Here is a 9,077-nt window from a genome sequence, read left to right as displayed (position 1 = left end):
GATTTGGATTAAGGAGTCCGGGTGGGTCCTGAGACCATGATCCCCTTGCTTCTCACCTATGGCCACATTTTGAGACGCAAGGCCACTCGAAGGGCCTCCACCTCTGTGAATCAACCTCTGCTCCATCTGCCCCTATAAATAAGGGCCTGCTGAAGCACAGATGGCGGGAGTGGGCGTGTCCCCAGGTCTGAGCCTGGAGGGGGTGGCTGGCCTCCCCCAGGCATGGAAGTGGAGGGAGAGGGGGCTGTAAACGGGTTACTCTGTCAGCAGACACAGAGGAGACCAAAAACAGTAGCTTTTATTTCACACGAAGCTGAGGAAGGAAGGCGAGCGGACAGCGCTGGCTATCAGAGGGTGCTGCCTGGCAGGTGCACCACCTCCAGCTGCTGGGCTCCAGCTCCGGGGCTCAGAAGCCATCTGAAAGAAAGCAGCGGCCTCCACTGAGCAAGCTGGGGTGCTGCAGGGTACCCGCCCCCGTGGTGCTCAGCAGTGCCTTCCCTCCCCTCCCCAGCCCCCGGGAACTCCTGCGCCAGGGACACAGGGATCGAGGAGAGTGCAACCCCATCCCTGCCTGATCAGTGGGGGTGCCCGTCTTCCCTGCGACGGTTTTGGGGTGGAACAGGAGTGGCTCCTCAGGGGGAAATGAAAGGAACTGAGGAGCTCCAGCCGTGAGAAGGCCAATGAAGCAGGTAGCTTCTCTGCGCCGGGGTTGTGCTGAGATGTCATCTAGGGCCGGCTCTTCCAGAACCTCATTTGACGCTGGGAGGCAGCGACCGGGTGTGGGGGCGGGGTGGTAGCGGAGGGGAGCAGGGATGATGCGGTCCCGATTCCGTCACCAGGGGGCGCTGGGACCCTCCCTGCTATCCAGGCTACACCTGTGCGGCGTAGCAGCCGTCCCCGTCTCGCCTGCACAGCGCCAGATGACAGCAGCCCAGAGGCTGTCCTCTGCCACCTGCACTGCTCACCTTTTCCGAGGAGGTCGGGGACGGGGCTGAAGGGTCCCCCGGGCAGGTTCCAGGCCAGGTCCTCCAGCAGGCCCAGCAGGCCTTTCACCTGTGTCCCCAGGTGATCCACGGTCTTCTCTACCATCTAGAGTGAGAAGGTGGGTAACGTCCAGGACAGGAGTGGTGCCACGTTCTGCTTCATTAGCCAGGTCCTAAGAAGCAGCTGGCGGTCCAGTGGGGTGCAGTGGAAAAGGACTGGGAGCTGCGGGACCTGGGTTTTCCTCACTCAGGCTCTGCCCCTACCTGCCTCAATCTCCCCAGATGACAATATCCTATGGGGCTCGCTCTCTAAGGCTCCTTCCTTTTTGGCACTCAGTCACAGGTTTGGATAAAGCGCGTGTAGATTACCTTCTCCCTTTTGGACTTTGCAGCCTGGAGCTCACATTCCTTTTGTTATTCTGCTCCCTGGTGGTGTCTCTGCCAAATGACAGGTCTGGGATTTTGAAATTTACTCAGGGTTCTTACCGGTTTTTCCCTGTGTGTGCCATGGACCCCATTGGCAGCGTGGTGAAGCCTACAGACCTCTTCTCAGAATAATGCCTTAAATGCAAAAAATAAAACATATAGAATTACCAAGAGCACCAATTGCTTTAAAATATTATTCAAGTATTAGGCCGGGCGTGATGGCTCACACCTATAATCCCAACACTTTGGGAGGCCGAGGTGGACGGATCACCAGAGGTCAGGAGTTCGAGATCAGCCTGGCCAATGTGGGAAAACTGTCTCTACTAAAAATACAAAAAGAACACGGGCACGGTGATGCATATCTGTAGTCCCAGCTACTCAGGAGGCCAAAGCAAGAGAATCACTTGAACCGGGAGATGGAGGTTGCAGTGAGCCGAGATCATGCCATTGCACTCCAGCCTGGGCAACAGAGAGAGACTCTGCCAAAAAAAAAAAAAAAAAAAATTCAAATATTTAAAATTAAACTTTTTGGCCCAGCACGATGGCTCACACCTGTAATCCCAGCACTTTAGGAGGCCGAAATGGGCAAATCACTTGAGATCAGGAGTTTGAGACAAGCCTGGCCATATGGTGAAACCCCATCTCTACCAAAAATAAAAAAAATTAGCCGGGCATGGTGGTGCATGCCTGTAGTCCCAGTTACTCAGGAGGTTGAGGCATGAGAATCACTGGAACCTGGGAGGCGGAGATGGCAGTGAGCCGAGATTGTACCATGCACGTTAGCCTGGGTGACAGAGCAAGACTCCATCAAAAACAAAATTTAAAAATTTGGATATATGTATTGGCCGGGCACAGTGGCTCATACCTGTAATCCCAGCACTTTGGGAGGCTGAGGTGGGTGGATGGCTTGAGCTTAGGAGTTGGAGACCAGCCTGGGCAACATAGCAAAACCTTGCCTCTACAAAAAAATACAAAAATTAGCCAGGCATGGTGGCACATGTGCCTGTAGTCCCAGCTACTTGGGAGGCTGAGGTGGAAGGATTGCTTGAGCCTGGGAGGTGGAAGTTGCAGTGAACCGAGACTGCGCCACTGCACTCCAGCCTTGTCGGCAGACAGAGACCCTGCCTCAAAAAAAAAAATGTATTTATTAACTCACTAACTCACATGATCTAACATCAGGCCTAACAACAACTGAAATTTTGACATAATGAATGATATAAATGTTATGTTGAGATATTCATAACTAGAAGAAGATGAAATTATCTGGATTTCTATTGGTGACAAAGTTATAGTACTATTAACACCACGGCTTGCTGTCTGTATTTATGATGAATGGGAATGCTCAATTTCAGTTAAAGGCTTGTGACAATAAAGATGTAAACTTTTCCCCACACAAGTTAGGAATCGTGGCTATATAACAAAACAGTGACTGGATTTCCACCTTCCCATCCAGTAATGATGCTGAAATGTCCTGGTGGGGGTAAGTAAGGCCTTAGGGGAGGCAGGGTCCATTGGGGGCTCACCAGCCTGGCAGCCTAGATGGGAGGGTGATGTTGGACAAGGTGGCCCCAGGGCAGGATTGGCCTGATGTCCTGACTTTCCAAAGCAAGCTTGCATCTGCCCATAAAAACATCATCCTAGAAGGTGGTCCTGAAACCACATGTCCTTCCAAAGCACCCTGTTACCTCCTCTATGACATCTAGATGGCATTGCATAGCCATGTGTCTGTCACATGCTGTGCTCTGAGCTGAGTCTCCTCAGGGAGCGATGAAGGGTTCTGCAGCTGTGGGAAAACAAGTCTTGTCACTGTGGGACCCTTAGTTTTCCACAATGCCAGAGACTTCTGTAAACACTGGGCTCAAGTGAGGTCAGTCCTCAAAGCAAACTCAAGAGCAAGAAGAGGATGGCCCAGGTGGGGGTCAGTGTGCGACTGTCAGTTATCTCAATCCCACCAGTCTCTACAGCCACAGTCACCTACAGACCCAGATGGACTTCCTCAAGGAGGTGAAGCCCAGGGAGGAAGGGAAGGCGGGCTTCAGCCAGGAAGAATGGCACCTGCAATGACGGAGAGGCCTGAAAGAGCATGGCTCACTGTGCAAACCCTGCAGGGAGCCTGCAGTGGCTGGAGATACAGGGTGGGTGGGAGAGAGGCTGGAGAGGGAAGTCCTGGAAATGAAGCCAAGGGGACAGAGCTTTAACCAAGAGGCTTTCATAAACCAGTTCTGATGTTTGTTTTTGTTGTTGTTGTTTTGTTTTGTTTTGTTTTTGATGGAGTCTAGCTCTGTTGCCCAGGCTGGAGTGTGATGGTGCAATCTCAGCTCACTCCAACCTCTGCCTCCCCGGTTCAAGCGATTCTCCTGCCTCAGCCTCCCGAGTAGCTGTAGGAATAGTGAGGAAGAAAATGAGAGGAGGTATTTCAGTAGCAGCATTGACACTGGGAACCCATTAGTAACAGCTGTCATGTGATGAGTGCTTACCATGCACCATGTAGGGTGCTCACTTAACCTCTCCAACAGCCTGTTCTTATGCCCAATCTACATGTAGGAAAACTGATGCACAGAAGGGTGAAAGGATGTGTCCAGAGTCACTACTCATAAGCAGAGGATCTGCCATTCAACCCGCTCAACTCCTGATTGAGCATTGTTCTCCTTGAGTTAGCTCTTCCAGGCACCATCAACCTTCACAACAGAAGTCTGAGATCCCTGATTCCAAGCTCGGATTTCAGAGTTGGTAACCCTGAGATGCCTGTGGGGCATCAGGGTTGGCTGGAACCTTGGAGAACACTGACACTCAGGAAGGAGAGTGCTGCCCCAGCAGTCAAGAGAAGCCAAGAGCTTTACGGATTCTACAGGGGATGAAAAGTGTTGGCATAGCCGAAAGCAGCGGGGAGGTCTAGCAAAATAAGGACTGGAAACACAGCATGGGAAAGGCCCTGCTAAATTTCACCCCAGCACTTTTAGGAGTGGAGGAAAAGCAGAGTTTGGATTACCATGACATGAGAAGGGAAGGTGAGGTTGGGAGTGGAAACTTGGATTCTGGAAAATTTCATGAAGCTTGGCTGTGAAGGAAGGGAGATTGGATCGCAAGGTCTAGAGAAGTATTTATGGTTGTCATTTGTTTTTGTTTTTGTTTTTGTTTTAAACACTGGAAAACACAACCATGCTTACAGCCTGAGGGACAGGAGGAAGACAAGAGAACCCAAGGAATGCACTTCCTGAATTGATGGGAGGCCCTGGATCCAGAGCGGGTGGGAACACATCTGGAAGGAAGACGGAGGGAAGGAAGCAAAAATGGGCAAAGGTAAACCATCTAACTAGAGGGCCAAAAAGTGGAGTGAGCTCCCACCTGATAGCCTCTATTTACTCGGTGCAGTAAGATGGAGATCACGTAGGGAGGAGAGCTAGATGTTAAAATTTCAAGAATTCTATGAGTAGGTTGCTAAAAACAGACATTAAAATAGTGACCATGGTGTCTGGAAATGGTAGCTCATGCCTGCAATCTTAGGACTTTGGGAGGCCGAGTGGGAGGATCACTTGAGGCCAGGAGTTAGAGACCAGGCTGATCAACATAGTTAGACCCCTATCTCTAAAAAGAAAAAGTTTTTAAGTAAAAAAAGAAAAAAAAATTGTGGCCATGATGAGAACATTAACATCACAGAAATCAACACCCCCCCCCGTCCTTTTTTTTTTTTTTTTTTGAGAGCCAGTCCATCAGTGTACCACTAGGTAAGGGACTTGAATACAAAGAGGGCTTCAAAAGGGGATGTGCAGAATGAGGGATGCAGTGGAGGAGGACCATGAAGAATGAGCTGGCATCAACAAGGAATCCTGGAAGCACAAGTCCTCCCCCAGCAGTGCTCCACAGTCTGGGTGCAAAGACAGATGGCCGGATGGAGCTGAAACCTAGGAGTCTGCAGGATGGATGTGGTGGAAGCAAGGGGCCAAGGAACTGAGATTTGGCCAGCCAGGGGTTTAGGAGAGGAGCCCTGGAATCCAGCTGGGATAAGGAAAGAAATGAGGCCAAGAAGAGGGCCAATAAATTGGGAGAAATGGGGGCTGAAGAGACTGCAGGTCTTAGGAATCACAGGAGGAACAAGAGGTAAAGAATATTGCAATTTTAGCTTTTAGAGTTAGGGCAGCTTCAGATAGTGACAATATTAAGGCTGTGGCCATGGATGTGGGCATCCAAAGCTCAGCTGGGGGAGAGAGTTATGGAACGGATCTCTGTACGTGCAGTGTTTGTAGCTGTAAGGCCTTGGTGTTGGATGGGTTGGCCAAGGGGTCATCTGCAGTTGTCTAGAAGTGGGGCAGGTCTTGAGATAGGATGGAGCTGGTGATGGATGTGTAACTCTGAGAGGCCGAGTGATTTGTCTAAGGTCACACCATCTGCAAATGCCTGGAACTCAGGCACCCTCACCTCCAGGCCTCATCTCAGCAAGATGGGGCCCCCTGCCTGTGATTTTCTGATTTCAACTCTATCTAGCTCTCAGCTCTTCCACTCAGGGATGAGAACAAGACCAGGAACAAAACGTCCTTCCACTCTGAGCATCTTTTGTGGAGAACAATCTGTTTTTCAAATTCTCCTTTTCATTATTTCCCTCCACTGAACTTAGAAAAGACTCTGCAAAAGATCATGGTGTTATTGCTGAATCTGGGGAGGGAGGAGGACATTATAATGGCGCTTTGGTTATTTTTTTAAGGTGAGTCCTTTAAAGACCTATACTGAAATATTTACAGACGAAATGCTATACTGTCTGGGATTTAATTCCAAATAATCCAGGCCTGGGTGGGGATGGGGGAGAGGCATGCATGGATATTTAGAGCAAAGAGGATGGGCTGACAGTTGCTAATTGCTGAAGCTGGGTGATGAGCACACGGGGGCGCATTCAGCAATTCTCTCTACTTCTGTGTGCATGGTTTGAAATGTTCCATAACAAAAGCTGGCTGTCTGGCGGGGTTGTCAGCAGAAAGCAGCAGCCATGGTGGGCTGCAGGCATCCATGTAAAATATTCAGAGAGAGAGAGGCCACTGGGGGCTATGCTCCATCCTGGCCCCACATTCTGAGAAGGCCCTTGAGAGGCAGGAGCAGGTCTAGAGAAGGCTATGGGAAGAGACTCTTTTTTTTTTTTTTTTTTTTTTTACAGGGTCTCACTCTGTCACCCAGGCTGAAGTGCAGTGGCACGATCATGGCTCACTGCAACCTCTGCTTCCCAGGTTCGAGTAATTCTCCCACCTCAGCCTCCAGAATAGCTGGGACTATAGGCACACATTACTGAGCCTGGCTAAGTTTTGTATTTTTTGTAGAGATGGGGTTTCACTATGTTGCCCAGGCTAAGCTCGAATTCCTGGGCTCAAGTGATCCGCCCGCCTCGGCCTCCCAAACTGCTGGGATTATAGGCGTGAGCCACCGCACCCAGTCTGGGACTCCAAATTTTAACTCAGTTGTCTCAGCTGAAACTGGGCTACTCGGCTTGGAGAGGAAAAGCTCTGAGGAGGCCCGAAGAGCTGTTCTCACCCACAGAGTGGCCGACCTGGGAGAGGGCCTGTCATCATGAGTCTGTGGATACACACACCCCCTGCTGGCTCTGTCCAGAGGCCTTTGGCCAAGCCTTTCCCCGGAGGCTCACCTGCCCTCTCCCAGACCGTAGCCACTCTCCCCTCACACACCTCCCCCAAGCTCAGACCAGGAGGACGCAGTGTGACCCTGCCAGCCAAGTGGGAGTCTGGCTGCTTTGGAAGTCAGGAGCAACCAGAGCCTGTTCCTCTCCACTGGCCTAAAACACCCTGTTCTCTATGTGTCTGTGACAAGGTCTAACTTGGCTCCAAAACCCCTCCAGGGAAAAGGCTGGGCTGAGGTCACTCCCCACATGGCTCAGCACTAATCTTTCACATCTGGACACAACTGTGCTCTGTGCACCCTGGAGCAACTGTCCATGAGGTCATCAAGGCCTCCACGGAGTGCATCTGAGAGAGCAAGCTTGGAGCAAGGCCTAACATTGTACTGCCTGCTCCCTCTGCACCAGAGTCCTCACCATGGCGCGGACTTGAACGCATCATGGCAGAAAACATGCTGGAGACCCCTGTTCTCAGCCTGGTTCAGCCACTAATGATTGTGGGATTGTGAGACAGTTCCTTCTTCTCCCTGAGCCTCTGCTGCCTCCTCCATAAAATGGGGGTAGGGTAGGCTTGAGGCCCTGACTCCCCCATGTAGCTCATCCTTAATTCTTCTCTGTCTTTCAGAAGCTGCAGAGAGGCCTCAAAAATTAGCTACAGGGGCTGGGCTCAGTGGTTCACACCTGTAATCCCAGAGCTTTAGGAGGCTGAGGCAGGAGGATCACTTGAAAAGAAGTTTGAGGCCACCCTGGGCAACATAGTGAGACTCTGTTTCTACAAAAAATAAAAAAATAAATAAAAAATTAGCCAGGATTGGTGGCATATGCTTATAGTCTCAGGTATTTGGAAAGCTGAGGTGGGAGAATTGCTTGAGCTCAGGAGTTTGAGACTACAGTCAGCTACGATTGCACCACTGCACTCCAGCCTGGGCAACAGAGAAAAACCCTGTCTTGTATAAAAAAAAAAAAAAATTAGTAGACACGCACATGCACCCACGGGGCTGTCAGTGGCTCAGACAAGGGGAGTGGAAAGGCTGAAGGATTATGATGATTAACCCTGAGCAGCCAAGGCTGTGGCTCCACAGGGCTCCCTTCCTTCCTTTCTTCCCGCTCTCCCAGGCACCGCCAGTTGGGAAATGGACCTCCTTGGATGCTGCATTGTTTTCTCTGGCCCAGCTCCTGCTCGGGGCCTGATGTACACCCTGGATGGTGGCTACAGGTGGGGCACCCTGTGCTGGTGAGTACAGGCTGCTGTGGAGCCCAGAAGCCCCAGGGGACGGCTGGGCTGGGCTGGCTGCCCCAGTTAAAGAGACGTGGCCCCTGGGTCCCATCCTTTGAGGCAGAAGTACCACTCCATCTACTTCCAGGCCTTATGGGGAGACCTTTTGTATCTGGACCCAAACAGTAAGAAAGTGCCACAACGCAGATGATTTCTGCATGCTCGGTGATGAGAAATATTTTCTCAGTGGCATCTGTGAAAGGTGCTGCTGTATCTTCCGAATTGTCAAAATCACACTCTGCTTTGAAAAGCAACCCTGACCACCTGGGGGTTAATTATATTTGACCACATTCAATACAATACAATAATAAATTTACCACATCCAATATTTGTATTAAAATGTATGATTCATTCAAAATGATCCATGGGTTTTGATTATTTTTGAAAGCAGCAGAACACTATTCTTCAAGTGTTTCTATAAAAAACTCCAAAATGCGGGCCGGGCGTGGTGGCTCATGGTGTAAAAAGCCATCAGGGATAAAGGTTTCTCTGAGTGCTGCTAAAAGAAACCAAGACTGGGGCCCAGTGTGGTGGCTCATGCCTGTAATCCCAGCACTTTGGGAGGCCAAGGCAGCCTGATCACTTGATGTCAGGAGTTCAAGACGAGCCTGGCCAACATGGCGAAACCCCCCTGCCCCCGTGTCTACTAAAAAATGCAAAAATTAGCCAGGCGTGGTGGTGCACACCTGTGATCCCAGCACACTGGGAGGCCAAGGCAGGTGGATCACTTGAACCCAGGAGTTCGAGACCAGCCCGGCCAACATGGTGAAACCCTGTC

General features: G+C 50.7%; 1 long non-coding RNA gene across 1 annotated transcript; it reads left to right on the top strand.

Annotated features, from left to right (window-relative positions):
* The first annotated feature begins 460 nt into the window (after nt 1-460).
* On the top strand, nt 461-9,077 carry LOC129397257 (uncharacterized). Its single transcript, XR_008624498.2, has 3 exons — nt 461-689; nt 4,579-4,709; nt 8,140-9,077. It is a non-coding gene; the product is annotated as an uncharacterized LOC129397257 (long non-coding RNA).

This window comes from Pan paniscus, chromosome 13 (genome assembly GCF_029289425.2).
Source record: "Pan paniscus chromosome 13, NHGRI_mPanPan1-v2.0_pri, whole genome shotgun sequence".
In the NCBI taxonomy this organism is placed as follows: domain Eukaryota; kingdom Metazoa; phylum Chordata; class Mammalia; order Primates; family Hominidae; genus Pan; species Pan paniscus.
The sequence above is the reverse complement of the archived record's forward strand: the minus strand, read 5'-3'. Positions and strand labels throughout refer to the sequence as shown.